Genomic DNA, 17,807 nt, shown 5'->3' on the forward strand with positions numbered 1-17,807 from the left:
GTCTTGCTAATTCACTATGTGGATTGTGATGTTGTAGGTCAATATTACAAATCTGGGGTTCCGTGTGATCAGGAAGCTCAAAAGCAAGCTGACTGGGGAGAAGCACTGGTCCCTCTGCATTGATATACCCAGTCTGTAAAATGTGTGTGGTTCCGGTTCCCTCCATAACAGGGCTGGATCGGCACATCATTCCACATTCAGCGAGGGGGCTTAGATTCTCCAGCAATGCAGGTCACATTGATCACATACTTCAGAGTGCTGATGTCATTATTCTCGAAACACTGCCTACCTGACTGCAATTCAAAGCATAGGTGCACAGGCTACCCACTCAAGGAGCCCATTTACATCTCAGCAACCGACACAAAGTAGCACCTACAGCAGTGCCGATGAAAGCTCTCTTGATTTAATTACTTTAAACAACATAAAAAAGAGAAAGTGCTGCATTATGCATGCATTCTTTGCATATCTCCCCGAGTTTGCTCCAGCCTTTGGCTGACCTACACAGAAATATTTTAGTCCCGTTGAGTGTGCAGAGACAGAAAAATAAGTAGGAATCTGGGTTTGCTTCTTCGTCTTTGCAACAATGAAAACTGTCAGCTAAAATCCAGCTGCAGATATTAAATTTGTGTTTTTTTTTGCCTTACTAGAGTTGAACTAAAGGGCAAAGAGAGCCCAGCATGATCTCCCTCACCACAGCTGAGCTTGCAGAGGTGCCAGAAAGTGTGTGTGCATGGGAGGTATCATCCGGTGACTTATATACCCGTGGAGCAAAATTGCTCTGGAAGTCACAGGGAGAAATAAATATGGAAAGTCACATTGCCATTTTCAGCTGCCACTTTTCCCTTCGCAGCGACACTCTAAATGCGATGTTGACAATGTTTGTAATAAGTTATGTTCGGAATGAGATATCTCCTTTCTCAAAACAACACAGGGTCAGCTGAGTAGCAGAATGATAAATCGGGTCCTCCTGGCAACCAAACTGTGTGTTGTGGGTGGGTTTGATTGACAGCCACAACACCCAATCAGTAGGTCCCTCGATGCAGGGTTCAATCAGGCCAATGGGACGCAAGCTAAAAGGATTGAGGGACCCATGCACGTGACCCAGAGCCTCCTCTTTTGATGCATGCATCGGAACACCCACCCACCTCTCCCTACTTTTTAGGGCTTGTATGCTTGACCTTGCTATGCCGTCGTGTGTCATCTGTTGTTGGGACAGGGGCATGGCAGGAATTTTCCCACTTAGCTGATTGGCTGTTGCCATTTGGGTTTCGCCTGCCACATAGCAAATCATCACAACTTGTAAGGTTGTGGATAGGCTCTGGTTCAGGTGATAGGGATGGGAGAACGCTCTCGCCACCCCTATGTGAACGGTATTCCATTAAAGTAATCCAGGGACTCGATGGTTTGGTCAACCCCTGAGAGGGGGTTGTGCCCACGCCTGAGTCCGGGGGGATATTTGGGTGGTGGATAGAGCATATCCCCAGCTTTCTGCTTATCCAGGTGTTCACCCTTGGCTGACCTATGCTGCAACCCTGGGTCAGCGCTACCTGTGGAGCAGGGAGCTAGTCGAACCAGAGCCTATGCAACCAATCACTTGCTGTAATCAATAAAGTTGTGGACTAAATTCTGCCAAAAACCAAACTAAAATTTGAGTCTTGTCTGAATTTATCTGGGGCGAGGTTAAAAGGTCTGAACACGCAAATATCTAGGCAGGTTTTTTAAAAAAAATTATTTAGGGCAACGCGCAGTGCTGTTTTATTTGACACTCTGTTTGCTGGCTGGGAAAATGGTAAGGCTGAATAATTTGTTTCTTCCTGTTGAAGGCACCAGATTACCTCCTCATTAAACAGCCTTCCTGGCCTTAAATAGTGGCATTATGTAGCAAATGGAATTGGGGCAGTGGAAGGAAAGGAAGCACAGAAGGAAGCTGCAGTCACCAGCAAGTACTGTAATAAATGAATCACAAAGGAAGATAAATATGCATGCTGGGGAGGGGTTAGGCAAAAGACCAGTGGTCTGTGAGCCACACACATTCATACCATAGACCAGAATTACCATATTTTTCCATGTATATTTTTCCATGTATAAGACTAGGTTTTTCCCTTAAAAATAATGTCAAAAATTAGGGGGTGCCTTATACATAAATATATCTCCCCCCCAATTTCCTTAAATTGGAGTCCCCCAAAATAGGGGGTGTCTTATACATGGGGGCTTAGAGATGGAAAAATATGGTACTGCTTTCTTTACACTACACCAACAACATTTTTGGCAGAGACACACAAAACATCAATCCTGCATGCACTTCCAATTCATTTTAGGATACATTGCAATATGTTGTTGGTTTTACCTATACAAGTTGGGAGATAGCTATCTGCTGGCTATGAAATTGTCCTTTTTCTATGGTTCTGCATCAGAAGCCCATATCCAAAAGAGATTCAGAGACAAAGCCTTTTCAGTAGTGGCACCCCAAGGGAGGAGTGCTTTTCCCAGGTACACTTTGTTGAGGCCTACTATGTTGTCACTTTTGGCACCAGGAGGAGGATTTTATTCCCCAGAGCTTGGATGGCATACAAGGTGCCATCCAACTGTCTTAGGGACTCCACTCCGGATTTGTGTAGTGTTTACTCATTAGCCTTTTCTTCTTCTGGAGATATACTGCAAGACAGCAAAGGTTTCAGATCAGAACTTTCCTTTTCCTAGATGGGCTACTTTCCCAGGTTGACGAGCCCCATCTGCCCCTCACTTCCCTCTACAGCACATGCAGAAACTGCCTTCTTGACCGTTGGACCCACTATTGGTCTCATCCGCTCACCCCACTAGAATCTGTCTTCACATGCAGGGGAAGCCCCTAATACACTGAGGATTTGAGACCCACTGGATACCCTCACCTGGTTTAGCCAACCAGCCGAAGCAGTTCCCAGGGGGTGGCTGCTGTCACATGCTAACAGCTTCTAGGAGCCACAGGTGAGAGCTGAGTGCACGGTTGGGAAGAAAGGTGGACAAACTACCCTAGAAGGAGTATGACATGTTTCACACCAGAGGTACTACCCCTCCTCTAACATTTCATACATCCCAGAGAGCACAGCTGGGCAATATAACTAATCAGGCAAACTTTACTTGTTGCAAACAATTCCTAAACATTAGGAAGAACTTCCTGACAGTAAGAGCTGTTCGACAGTGGAATTTGCTGCCAAGGAGTGTGGTGGAGTCTCCTTCTTTGGAGGTCTTTAAGTCATCTGTCAGGAATGCTTTGATGGTGTTTCCTGCTTGGCAAGGGGTTGGACTGGATGGCCCTTGTGGTCTCTTCCAACTCTATGATTCTATGAATTCCTAACCACCACCAAAAGGGGGCACTTTTCAATTCAACAGAAAATATTTGGGGGCAGGGGAATGATGCCATTTAACTGCTGATTTGTACTCTTGTCAAATTCAAGTCTATTTGACACAGGGCAAGGGGCTCCTTCAAATTCCATCACAATTACCAGACTATTCATCTCTAAGACTGGGTGGGGAACCTGTTGCGCAGCTAGCACCACCTTCCTTTACGTCGGGGGATGTATTTTCTGATGAGGGCCACAGTTCCTTATGGGCAGGAGGCAGACCAAAAAAGAAAAAGAAAAGAAAAGATAGGAAGAGCAATGCATGTGATGTTTACCTTTCTACAGCTGGCTACATTCAAGCTATGCCAAGGACAGGGGTTTCCAGACACTCACTTCCTCATCCAGGCAAGCAAGAGACAATATGATGGCTCAAGGGCACACTGCAGCCAAGCAAAGGACCAGTGAGGGGTGTGGCCTGTGGAATGGAGGATGGGGTGTGGCCTAGTCATGAGGGCCTGATAGAGGCCGGAAGAGCCATATTTGGCCCATCAGCCTGAGGTTCCCCATCTTTGCACAGTTTAAAACATAGCATATGACAGCCGTATCATCAAACTGCAGGGAGAAGATTTTTCATTTCTTTGTTTGTTGTTGTTGTTTTAAAAAGCTTCTCAAACCACGACAATGAAGCACGAAAAACATGTTTCCTTTTCTGCACCATAAGGAAAGCAGTAGCTAGACTGGCCCAAAGTGTGATATTACAAGCTCTACAGAATCTCTCACTTTACATCTCCTTCAACATAGTGAAATAATCTAATATGCTCCTCGTCCTTTCTTTTTTGATGGACACCATCTGGTGCTTTAAAACCATAAGACAGCCCTTTGATAGGAATTAAACAGACATTTTAAAAAGAGCATGGCTTTTATTTTCATGTGGAGGATTTCAAAGGCAACACTTCTGGGTAGCATCTTGCAAACTCTAAAGGAGGTAGCATTGTCTGATTGACAAGGACGTGGAATGGGAAAAACAATTACCCCGCTACGTACCCGCCACAAGAAGCTTTCTCCACTCCCATGAACAAGTATGACAAGGGTGGATTTATTTAGACTCATAGCCTGACCTATCTCAATAACTCAGCAAACAACAAATTTGAAAACAAGTGACACAATATTCATTGAATTAAACAGAATAATCCTGTGTATGATTCCCAGGACTAAAAAGCTACCATGGAAAAAGATGAATGGAGATAGATGGATAGATAAATCTTTTATTGCCTAGCACTATTGATGTGCATAGTTTTGGCAGAATACTGAAAGTAGAAGCAATCACCATCTATCATTTGACCCAAGGGAGAAAACAGAGGAAGAGGCGAGAAAGCCAGCTATTTAGGGGAAAGATATGCAATTAATCATGCAATCCTATACCCATCTTATACCCATTTACCTTAGCATCAACTCAATGGGACTTCAAGTATACTTACACATAACTGGACAGAGTTGCAGTAAGAGCAGAAAAAGAGCCCTGCAAGATCAGGCAAATGCCCATCTTGTCCAGCATCCTGTTACGAAAAGAACCATAAGTTCTCTTTGTCATCAATAACAAAAGGTTATGGAGTGTGGAGTGTGGGGGTGGGAGCAGGGCTGTCTTAAGCATATGTGGCACTGGGGTGCAAAGATCCACCTGGTGCCCCCCCGGTGCCAAGCATGCAGGAGGGCAGAGCCACCTGGCTACCTCAGCGTCTCACTGGCTTGGTCACCCCCTGAACTCGCGGTGCAGAGCCGCCCGCAGCAGAAGAGCCCACTGCGGCACTCTGACCGACAGGCGGGCTCTTCCCTGGACTCAACTCTTGGGCCCTGGACTCTTGGCCTGGCACCCCTGAGAGCCCGGCGCCCGGGTGTCCCGCACCCCTAGTGCCTATGGGTTAAGACGGCCCTGGGTAAGAGAGGGAAACACAAGATGGGAGAAGCCAATAAATGGAGGCAGCATGCAGGACAGCAGAGTGGCCTGCCTCAGGCAACAGAATATCTTGTTCTGCCCTGCCCTTTATCCCCCCCCCCCCACACTTTTTTCTGTGTGGAGGAAATGCCCTACCACATAAATAACAATAAACATTTCTCCTTTCACAACACTCTACTTTCTTCACACTTACTTTTATTTACATTTCGTTATCTTTAATGCAACGAGCCACTAAGAGAGATTCTTGTGCTCATTTAACCTCTGTTTCCAAGGAGGGTGGAAGATAATCTGATCCCCGCCCCGCACCCCCCCATAAAAAAGGCTGTACTTCCCCTGAACACACTCGTAGCTCCCAGGCTACAAGGGCAATTCTTGTTCCTAATCGTTTTCCTCATTTGGACATTCGTGGTCCCCTAAAGGTATCCTGCAGATTTCTTGTGTTGTCACCAGATGACAAAACAGAAGGTGCCTGTTTGCTAGCAAAAGCCCCTTTCAGCATTCTTGGAGGAAACAGCAGGAACCTGAGTGTGTTTTAAAAAAAATGCATACAAAGAATGCACAATCATCATGGCCTGTAGATAAGCACTGGATTCAAGGGAGGGATAGAATAATTGTTTCTAGAGGGAGAGTTTTTGCTCATTTTTCTGCTGCATGATTAAGATGGTTTTGGGGCATGGTCTGAAGACACACGGAGCAGCAACTGTGCTGAAACTAAGCAGGACTATTGTAGGTCAATAACTTTCTGTATTCCGCCTTGAGTTCTACCATTAGGAAAAAGAGATGTGATATAAATGGAATGAACTGACTGCAGCAGTGTTATGCTGCTGGACTTCATAGAACAGGGCTTTATCTCCTGATCCAGAGAGGGGCTTGATTTCATTAGAAAAGGCAGTCTGTGTAAGGAATCCTGATGTGGACAATTTGAAAATGGATAGGTGATTGATGGAATCTATCAGGCCCAGTCCTATCATTAGGCAGAGTGAGAAAACCACTTCAAGTGTCAAAGCTGAGGGCAGCCTCTTTAGCAGTTTCTCCTAAGCCCTCTGGCCATATCTTTCCATTGTAGGGCAGTGCTGTGTGTATCCTGCTCCCTGTCTTGCACCCTCACAACAAGCCTGTTTTATCCTCAGATGTCTTGTTGCCAGTACTGAACGAAGTTAGCTTCAGCTGCAGCCCAATAGGGCTGCCTAGGGAGATGCCTCAGGCAGCAAAATGTATTGGGCTAGCCCTAAGATCCGTGGTTCCATTGTTCCTCTGTTCTTCAATTTCTGATATGTTTTTCAGTCTCTCTCTCTCTCACACCATTGCTAGGTTTCCAAAAGAAGGCATTGCTAACAGTTGTGGATAAGGCTTAGCTCTGGGTCCATGGATGACACAGGAAACTGGCTCTCAAACAAATAGACATTTTCATTAGTGGATGGGGAACCTCAGTCAAAGGGGCTGAATGTGGCCATCCAAACCTCTCTCTCTCTCTCTCTCTCTCTCTCTCTCTCCCTCCCTCCCTCCCTCCCTCCCTCCCTCCCTCCCTCCCTTGGAACTCTCCCTAGGTCAAATATCCTCTATCCCAGCCAAACCCTCACAGCCCCCCCCCCCAAGTGCTTTGCCTGGCCAGAATCTCTCCTTGAATTCTGATGCCTCTTGCCTGTCTGGATGGCGGATACATGTGTGTGTGTGTGTGTGTGTGTGTGTGTAGAAAGCAACCTACTGTGCAAAGGTAATACTTTACCCATTTTTTACTTTACCCCTTCCCACTGGCATGTGACCCTCAGAAGGGATCTCAAAAACTTCAAACTGAGAAAGGTTCCCCTTCCCTGCTCTTAGGTCTTGCATACACAGTCAGGATCCAATGTTCATTGTTTTAAGGTAGTCGTTATCCCAAGAGATCAACACTTGCCTACATAAATAAAGAACTCGGCAGAATTAGCAGAATCTCATTTGTTTACTGTCAAGTCCTTTATTGCCTCCCCCATTATCACCACCAAGGTTTTGTAGTAACACATACCTATTGATCAATCCATAAGAACATTTAGCAGAAGGAACATTATAAACACCGCCACCAATTATGTGTCAAATCAATTTTAACTAATGCAAATAAATAAGAAAATAGCTTTCCAATCACTTTGGTTGGCCAACAAAACCACTCAATTAACACACTCCAAATAAAACTTCTCGCTAATCAGATATGCTTTATAATGTGGCGTGAAGGTCAGGAAGTCCAGAGATGTGGTAATTCGAAGTGCTGTCAGAAATGCACAGAGAATAAACATGCATTATGCATTCAATCAACATTATGCCTTTCCAAGCAGAAAACTCATGTTTGACACTAGCAAAGAGTGTGCTGGTCTATGAGTGTCACAAAGCTCCTTCTTCACAGTCCTTCCCACCCATTCCTTTTCCTTTGACCTTCTTGCTTTTGCAGTTCGCTTGAGCTCTGATCACTCTGCTTGCCTTTCCTGGTGCCAGTGGTTATTTTGCTTTGCAGGCAAGGTCTCCAGCTGCCCTTGGCTTAGTGTCTGCTTATTTCCAAAAACTGAAGTCCTACTGCCTGCTTACCTCAAATACCTTTTTTTGTCTTTATTTTTTTTTTATTAAAGATTTTCTTGGTTTACAAAGAGTGTGTAATGTCTCTCGTATTTTTTCATAAAACATTTTTACAGATCAATTTTAGTTGTTGAGACATTAGGGAGAGAGGAGGGGAAGGAAGTGGGTGGGATGGGTGGGAGGGTGGGGAGGGGAGATGATGTTTCTATTTTCCTTAATATATGTAGGATTTGGTATCAGCGTCACTTGTGTTGGTTCTCTGTTGTTTGCTTGTGTTTCTTTGGTGGTGAGAGGTTGCGATTGGCGTAGGGTTTGAACAATCAAACCTCAAATACCTTTTTAATCAGCCTTCTTTGTCCCCCAAAAGGACAGGAGCAAGTGAAGGAGAAAAAGCGCCCTGCAGCCTACAACTGTGAAGTAGGCAATGGCAGTCAGCACCTGCTTCTGAGAGTGGATCTGGAGGTTCTGTGGGTCATTTCACACATGACATTTTTAGATGCATACGTGAGATGCTCTGAAGGTGCACCTAGCAATTAGGTAAAAAGGTAAAGGACCCCTAGATGGTTAAGTCTAGTCAAAGGCGACTATGGGGTTGCGGCGGTCATCTCGCTTCAGGCTGAGGGAGCTGGTGTTTGTCCACAGCTTTCTGGGTCATGTGGCCAGCATGACTAAACCACTTCTGGCACAATGAAACACCATGATGGAAACCAGAGTGCACAGAAACGGCATTTACATTCCCGCCGCAGCGGTACCTATTTATCTAAGTGGTCCCTTGACTTACAAAATACTCAACATGTGAATTTTTCGACTTACGAACGAAAAAAGTGGCCACACGGCAACAAATTTTTCAACATCTGAATGGAAATCCGTTGGCATTTTAGATGCGGTTTATTCAACTTACGAATTTTAGATGCGGTTTCCTTGACTTACGAATTTTTCTTTTTAAAACTGCTTCAATGCATTCCAATGGAAAAACCACTTTTTCGACTTACGAACTTTTTGACCTACGAATGTGCTTTCGGAACGGAGTAAATTCGTAAGTCGAGGGATCACTGTACTTGCACTGATATGCTTTGGAACTGCTAGGTTGGCACAAGCTGGGGCAAGCAACGGGAGCTCACCCCGTCACGGGGATTCAAACTGCCAACCTTCTGACCAGCAAGCCCAAGAGGATCGGTAGTTTAGACCACAGTGCTCCCCGCACCCCTGTACTGGGCCCATTTGGTTCGACTTTCACTCATCATGATCCAAATGCAATGAATAACAGAAGGCCAAATGGGTTTATTCTTCTTATTCCACGAGTCACTCATTCAGGGGAGGGCTTCCATTTCTCCAATGGCAGCAATTGATTTGGTGGCTGGATCCTCTTATACAGCACAGGTGGGTAACCTCCCCAAACACAACAGGAGCCTGGCCTTCTGTACTCTCCCTTGACCATGCTCCTCCTGCTAGTAATCCTTCCACCCCAAAGTCACAGCCTGATTGAAGCTGCTTAGTACCTTCTTGAGTTCTCTCCTACTAGAATGTGTCCTTGAACTCTTGCTGGCCTGGATGAAGGGAGAATATAAAGGAGCATGCAACGATGTGTAGAACTAGCCTACTATAAAAGGTGCAACCCACATTTGTTGCTCCTCCCACTTTTGCCTCTGGCCCCACCCACCACTGGCATGTGGCCCCTAGAATGTTGCCCAGAAAGGAAGGGAGGTCTTAAGACTGAAAAAACAACAACTTTCCCCTTCCCTGTTTTCTAGATTGCCTGTTTTATTCCATTTCATTTTCCAAGAATGTCCAGATGTTGTGCCGTTCCAGTGCATTCCATGACAAAATACCAGGAGCTGTCTTGTGTGTGTTTGTGTGTGTGTGTGTGTGTGGTGACAACTGGCATCTGGTACATTGTCGGAAAATAAAATGGCAGCAGCCAACAAGCAGCTGCTGTAACTCACTGCTGCTGGAGGTGACAAAAAAGGTGGGAGGGGGGAAGAAATCGGAAATGAAACAAGACAAAACAAAAACAAAAACCAGCCCAGAATGAGTGTAATGAAATGAACATAATGGAAATGAATGAAGAACACAACAGACATAACCAGTGTAGGGAGAACCACAGAAGAGATTTATGAGGCGTTCCCCCCCCTTACACATTCCTATCAGACATGAGAAATGTTAATGTGAAGAAAAATTGTTTGCAAATATGTGCTTCACACAGGTACGCTCATCAGAAAGCTGTGACTGGCCACAGCTCCCTATTGAGTGTGTGAGAAATGGCTCATATTTAAAACTGAGATGTAATCCAGCAGTGATAAAATTTGTGTGTGTGTGTGTGTGTGTGTGTGCGCGCGCGCGCACACACACACACACACAGACACACACATATATGTGGGAAGGGGGGGAACAAGGATCAAAGGACTGTTTGGGGATATATTTAAAGGTGTCAGCACATTTCTGCTAGGCATTACTCAGAAGTAAGCCCCAGTGTACAAGGAATGCAATCCAATGAAACTTAAAAATTGATTAAAACTATCATCTGTCTGTCTGTCTGTCTATCTATAAAAAACAGGGCTTGTTTCCATAAAAACTTAAGACGAGACTGCTGGATCAGGCCAATGATCCATCTAGTTCAGCATCCTGTTCTCATGTACTCTCTTTTATCTGCCCTGAATCTTCCAACATTGAGCTTCCATACGTAGGTGCTTTTTTCCAGGGGGTACTCAAAGGTATGTAGAACCGGCACTACAAGTACTGGCACCTATTTTTCTAGGGGGGGGGGGAAACACTGGTTACTTCCCTCAGTTCTTCCTAACACTCTTCAATGGAAGTGTGTTAAGCACATGCTTAAATCAAATGGACCTAAAAGTGCTTAACTTTGGCTGGACAACACACACACACACACACACACACACACACACACACACACACACTTCTGCTCAAAGATGGGGCCTGATAAATACCAAAGAATACAAGGTGCCTTAATGGACATTTAGATCAGGCTCTTACAAAGATATTCATTCCAAAAGCTTATTATCGGTTTGGCAAGTGAGCTTCATGAGCCGTTGCAGGAGTGTATCTTCCTTAATAATTACCAAATGAGGAGGTTTCCCCCCCCTTTCCCTCACTTCCCCAACCCCCTGCATCACAGTCACTTGCTACAGATGGTCTGGATTAATGTGTCACCACTTGATATCCATGTCTCACTTCCAAACCTAAATCAAAGCATTTAAAAAAAAAAGATTTTGGAGGATCAGCTGTTGCTATGGCAACACATGCTATTTTGGTGCTGCAGAGAAATCAATACTCACTCACCCCCCCCCCTCCCGGACACATGCACACACACACTGTCTTTTTATCAGACAGAATTTCAATAATCATGGTAGAATATGATGGTCAAATGAATTTCCTGGAGAAACACTGCAGATGATCTATACAACTCTGCATATCAAATTTTCCCCACCCAAGCCCAACTGCAACAAATTCACTTATTTAGAGCGTATTGTTCTGCAACAGTTGATTTATACAGGATGAAGGCAACAGCTAAAGCATATTTACCTGTGCCAGCATTTTTTCTTATGCCTAGACATGTTGAAATGCTGTTAGCATGTGTGCTGCCCCAATTGCGCACAAGAGAATTGGAGAACCGCCAGCACAAAATGGAAAACCTCCAGGCAGCCCTTTCTACCTGGTCCTTGGAACTCTCCCCAGCAACACACCCTCCTTTGCCACACCTCCTCTCCCCAGGCCACACCCCCTTTCCAGCCATGCTTGCATCCTGCTTGACGGTTTTTTCCTGGGTGGAATAATTTCTTGAACTCTGATCATGCTTCTTGCTCGACTAACGACAGAGAAGGCTGTGCAAATCTGGGTAGAAATCTGCATAGAGTACAAAGGTGACGTTTACATTTGTTTCTTTGTCCCTTTTTGCCTCTGGTCCTATCTGCCACCAGCATGTGGCAAGTAACCACTGATTTATCATTATACACAGTGATAAATGTACTTTTCCCAAAACAACATGGTATAGCATTTTATTAAGATCAGCTGCCATGTCCTAGAATAGTGAGCTGATGGGTTGGGCAATGTTTACCCCATTGGACTTTGGAAGAAGAAGAAGAAGAAGAAGAAGAAGAAGAAGAAGAAGAAGAAGAAGAAGAAGAAGAAGAAGAAGAGTTTGGATTTGATATCCCTCTTTTCACTACCCCAGGGGTCTGCAACCTTTAAGACAAAAAGAGCCACTTGGACCCGTTTCTGAAGGAAAAAAAAGAAACTGGGAGCCGCAAAACCACTGCGACATTTAAAACAAATATAACACTGCATTTTATTTTTAAAAATCCGATTTAAATTTTAAAAATCTGATTTAAATAAAAAAAATCTGATTTAAATAAAATCCAACCTGGGGACCACTACCAGGTCACAGCCTGATCCAAGGTGGGTTGCAACAGCATACAAATATTTGATTTGTTGTTGTTGTTGTTTTTTTAAAAAAAATGAGTCCTCAACTGCACACTTGTGTTAAATGTTTGTCCCATGTCTAATTGAAGACTGCTGGCTTTTACAATAATCTTAGTGTCTTTTACCCTTAATATTCCAGACCAGAGGCTATGCTCACCTCTTCCAACCTCCTCTCTTGCTAAATAAAGCACAGAATTGCACCAGCGAAGCCTGTGATGTTTGTGCTGACTTGCATACAGGTGGCTGTAGTAGTTCATAGTGTTCAAACCTTTTTAGGGGAGTTCCCTGCCCCCTTAATGACAATGGCGATAGATTTTGCACATGAACACAGATCAAAGTTAGGACTCCTCTCTTCCACGCCAACAAGTGCTTTGTCAAGGCTCCCCTAACACCCACTCAGGACAGAGGAAAAACTGCAACCTTTTGGGGCGCCATTCTCCTACCCATGTCTCTGTGAGAAACAGCCCTTTATTCTGCCTCCCGTAGTACATCCTCCCCCTTCAAGAAATCATTTCCTTTGGACTTTCGGCCCATCTCCACCCCTATTACTCCTTGCCCTCGCAAAGGAAGCATTTTCACAAGTTTTCTTTTTGGTGGGCTGTCCGTGCTTCCAAACACCTGGAAGTCCCGACAGGGGCTTCTCCCCCACCTAGTAAATTCTGCCTCTGCATTAGTTACTCAGGTTTGGTTTTCTTTACCAGCACGACGCATGAGCAGAGCAGCACAGCAGCAGCACCCTCAGCCTCCGGAGGGCGGGCCGCCGGCCAGCTGGAGGGCGGCCGCTGCCGCTGGCCAGCTGGAGAAGTGGACAGGCGTATCCGCCCCAGAGCCCCGGAGCCGCGGCAAAGGTGTAAAAGAGCCGCATGCGGCTCCGGAGCCGCAGGTTGCAGACCCCCGCACTACCCGAAGGAGTCTCAAAGCGGCTAACATTCTCCTTTCCCTTCCTCCCCCACAACAAACACTCTGTGAGGTGAGTGGGGCTGAGAGACTTCAGAGAAGTGTGACTAGCCCAAGGTCACCCAGCAGCTGCATGTGGAGGAGCGGAGACACGAACCCGGTTCCCCAGATTACGAGTCTATCACTCTTAACCACTACACCACACTGGCTGAGAAGACTTGATCAGCTATGAAGTTCAACTTGGGCCAGTCGCTGTCTGAGCCTAGCCTACTTAACAGAGAGATCATGTGCCAGGCCAGACCTGTCCTTCAACTCCCCAAGGATACAACAATGGCAAATAGTGCTCCATTGCTTCCTCTGGGAAACGTGTTGGATCTGCATTTGCCCATGATCCTTCTCTGGTGCACCATTGGTTAGCATACCAGCTATCCTTGGCCTTGGTGGGTGCACTGCTGCCACGTGAGTATTGCATGTCAATGGTCCAGCACATGTGGAAATTGCATGTAAATTCACGTAAGTGCACATAGAATCAGAGCCATTTTTACAGAATGAGGTGGTAGAGGAGTTCTTGGACTGTACCACTTCAGCATATATAGGTGACATGTTGCATTTCTGAGTCTTCTCTAACATAGAAAAACTTTCTGAAGTTGTAAATGTAGCAGATCAGAGAGAAAAAGAACCCTGTCCTTTGTGCTAGTTCAGACCCTTGAATAGATGGTTATGACACACCTCTTTTGTGCACCAAATTCCATATATCCATGTTCTTTGAGTCTTCTAGGACTGTGCAAAGCAGAAGCAGAGAATCTAATAGACAATCCTGTTAATCCTTTTACCTCCATAATGACACCAGCCCCAACTTTTTATCTGCCAATCAAGCAAATATCTGTTTTTTCTTCCTGTTTTAATTTGTTGTTTACGGTTATGCTTTTTGATTAAATCTCTGGGTTAATTTTAAAGGGTGTCACAATCAGCCCGGAAGCTATAATCCCTTTCGTAGTTCAGTATCTTTATGAGGGTGAAAGGATGTTAAATGTGGCAGTTAAAATGCTAAACTAAGTAATCAGTTCATTAGGAGTTGGTTCAATATGTTTGCTGTCTGTAGATATAGCTGTTAAAAGTGGACTCATATAAATCAGTGAGCAGTTTAGGGTATGAAGATGCTAAACTCTCCCCAAAGAGCAAATGGGGCACTTGGTGGGAAATTTTGAGCCTGCAGTCCTTTTATGCACGTCTGCCTACCATGAGATATATTTAATCAGCTGCCAGTAAAAGTAATAATAATAATCTATTATTTCTACCCTGCCCATCTGGCTGCAAACAAAACCCATAAATGCTGGGCAATTGGAATGAAATATGCAAAGTTCACGATCTTTGTCTTTTCACTCTCAACAAGAACCCAGATATATATGAGCCCTTCATATAAATATGAAAATAAAGCATCAAAGCAAAGCACTTGAGAACACTCTCTCTGTGTGTGCATATGGGTGAGCACACACACAAGTGCTTCTCCAGCAGCCTTTGGCTCATTCTCTACTGTTGCCCTATTGAGCATGGAACTCATTTAGTACAGGAAAGGTCAATCCATAAAAGCCTTCAGATGTTACAGCGGTGGTCGGGCATCTCCAATGGTTTTGTTTGGGTAACAAAGATTTATGGGAGGAAAGAACAAGGGGAAAGCCAAATCAAATCTGAAAACTCAATAGTATGACTGAACTTAATAAACGAGTGTCAGAGAGGAAGGAGAGCTTCATGAGATAGTGAGGAAGCAGGTGATAAGGTGACAAGGAACCAGAGCATCTATAAGCCAGGTGTCTCTTGGGGGAAGAAGGGGTAGCTATGTACAAAATGTCTCCCTGGGGAAGGGCAATAGCTCAGTAGCAGAGCACATACTTGGAATGCAAAAGATCCCATGATCAATTCCCAGCACCTCCAGGAAGGGTTGGAACGACTCCTGCCTGGAAACCTGAAGAGTCACTTCCAGCCAGGGTTGATAGTATTGAGATAGATGGAATAATGGTCTGATTTGATATAAAAGCAGCATCTTATGTTCCTTGGAACACTTTAAGGAAATAGGTAGGATTGCATATCTACATATTCAGTTCACAGAATCATAGAATTGTAGTGTTGGAAGGGACCTCATGGGGACATTTAGTCCAGCTGCCTGCAATCTACTGCCTGACCTCTCCACCCCTAGACAAGAAAGAAATATCCATAAATGTTGCTTTCAGAAGCAACACACACACACATTTTTGCTGTTGCAGATAAGTGTCCCCATAAATCTATGTGCTCCTGATTTGGTCTAAAAAGAAGAAAAGACAAGAGTGACAAGTTGTTCTACAACATATTGTGCAAATCACAATGGACCAGGTGGACATATAAAAGCTACCCAGTATTTGCTTTGAATGGGGAGCGTGATGAACACTAATTGGACTGAATGGATGTACAGTATAATAGCTAGACTGTCTGCTCTGAATTTTGGATCATGATGAGCACAGGGGAGCCATGCACAATTTAAGCAGGTCTGCCTGCCTTTAAATGGAGAACAATGTGGAATCCAGGAATCAGCATTCAAATTAATGGTTGATATAATTCTAACATTGATTAAAACTGGTATTTCTTCTTCTATTGGAAAGTCCCAAAGATGCCATATCTCTTTTCAGTGGAACAAGGACATCCATGGAAACAAATTTAAGCCCATCTCTATCTGCTACATAAAAAAATCATCTGCACACAGAAAATGATATCACACCAGGGAGAAATTTCTTGCCTAGCCTGTATTAGCTTAAGTTGAATTTACTTCCATGCCATCTTTCATCCAAAAAGATGTGGTTCACAATGGTCAAAAGAAAGTCAGTGTGGTTTAGCAGTTACTGTGTTGAACTAGGACCTGGGAGATCAGGGTTCAATCAGTCAGCCGTCAAGCTCACTGGGTGACCTTGGGCCAACCATAGTCTCTCAGCCTAGCCTACTTTACAAGGTTGTTGCAAGGATAAAGAAGTGAGGAGAAGGGGAATAAGTGTAATGATTAAGTACAAACACAAAACTCAAATGCAACAGTCTAAAACCTACACCAATTTATCTTCAAATAGGGATATATCAATAGCAACCTTTTTTAAAAAAAAGAAAGAAAGAAGAAGTATTGGGGAGAAGATCTGTCTTCTTTTGCTGGAGTTTCCTTAGTTGTATATAGGGACATAGGAAGCTGCTTTCTACCGAGTCAGACCATTGCTCCAGCTAACTGAGCAGTGTCTACATTGACTGGCAGGAGCATTCCCCAGGATTTCAGACAGGGTTCTTTCCCACCCCTACTTAGAGCTGCTGAGGATTGAACCCGGGACCTTCTGCGTGCAAAGCAGATGCTCTACCACTGAACTACAGTCATTCCCTGAGACCTCCAAATCACATGGAGGACTCTAACCACGTTCAGCTGGATGTTCTGAGATTTCCCATTCAGACATTCTTGCTCAGTGAGCAAAGATCTAGGGCTACAACTGGTGGGGATAGGGACACTGGATCCCTATCCCCGTTCAGCTGGATGTTCTGAGATTTCCCATTCAGACATTCTTGCTCAGTGAGCAAAGATCTAGGGCTACAACTGGTGGGGATAGGGACACTGGATCCCTATCCCCATTCAGCTGGATGTTCTGAGATTTCCCATTCAGACATTCTTGCTCAGTGAGCAAAGATCTAGGGCTACAACTGGTGGGGATAGGGACACTGGGTCCTGGGCAAGTAGACACAGTTTCCCCTTTGCCTCCATGTGTACTGGGAAAGGGTCTCAGCAGGATCCCGCTGTTTCCTGCCCTCTTTTGACTAAAGTCAGAGGAAAGGGATTCTGACTTAAAGAGTTATTAGACTTGCCATTCTTTGTTGAGTTTGTGGGCTTGTCGCTGATGTTATTTAATCATCGCTGCTCCAAACAATGTGAACCTTTTGGAATTCACCCGGTAAATTGTGCGATGCTGTATGTGGGCATTAAAAATTGCTTCCTGACCCCATGGTACTCTGCAGGCAAGATTTTATTACATTTAGCATGCCTAACTATAGTTGTTATTATTGGCCCTAACAGCACTTGTTACAGTTCAACAAATATGTCTTCATCAATTTCAGTTTGAGAAACAGGCTGCGTCTCCTTGAATAAGCGTGACCAAACACAATGCAGATTTAAAGTGATGGGGCCACTTCCTGACATGTCTGATGGATGCAGAGTTTAGCCTGTACAAAAATAATTCCTTGTTCGGCAGAGTATTACAAATAGTTAGCAACAGAAAACAGTGCTGACTTGGTTGCTAATGTTTCCAATGAGTTGCCATCTGCACAATGGGGGCCGTTTCTGATCTGAAAGTTACACCAAAGTACAAGGAGGGGGGTGGTCACAGGCATCACAGGAATCACTACATAATAAAAGGATCCATGACTAAGATATGTACAAAGAAGAACAGTTCTCCTTTTGGTTTAAAAAGATGCAATTTCTTAGTGATAAGGAGAGAATTCCACATACACATCCAGCCAGTTCAGAGCTGATAAGTTCCATTGTCTCTTATAAAAAATAAAAAAAATCCTTCCAGTAGCACCTTAGAGACCAATTAAATATCTGAAGAAGTGTGCATGCACATGAAAGCTCATACCAAGAACAAACTTAGTTGGTCTCTAAGGTA

General features: G+C 44.4%; 1 protein-coding gene across 6 annotated transcripts in view; it reads right to left on the minus strand.

The window, feature by feature from the left end:
• LRFN2 (leucine rich repeat and fibronectin type III domain containing 2) overlaps positions 1–17,807 on the minus strand; it is a 248,378-nt gene that overhangs the window by 122,762 nt on the left and 107,809 nt on the right. The window lies entirely within an intron of this gene.

Source organism: Lacerta agilis, chromosome 3 (genome assembly GCF_009819535.1).
Source record: "Lacerta agilis isolate rLacAgi1 chromosome 3, rLacAgi1.pri, whole genome shotgun sequence".
Classification (NCBI taxonomy): domain Eukaryota; kingdom Metazoa; phylum Chordata; class Lepidosauria; order Squamata; family Lacertidae; genus Lacerta; species Lacerta agilis.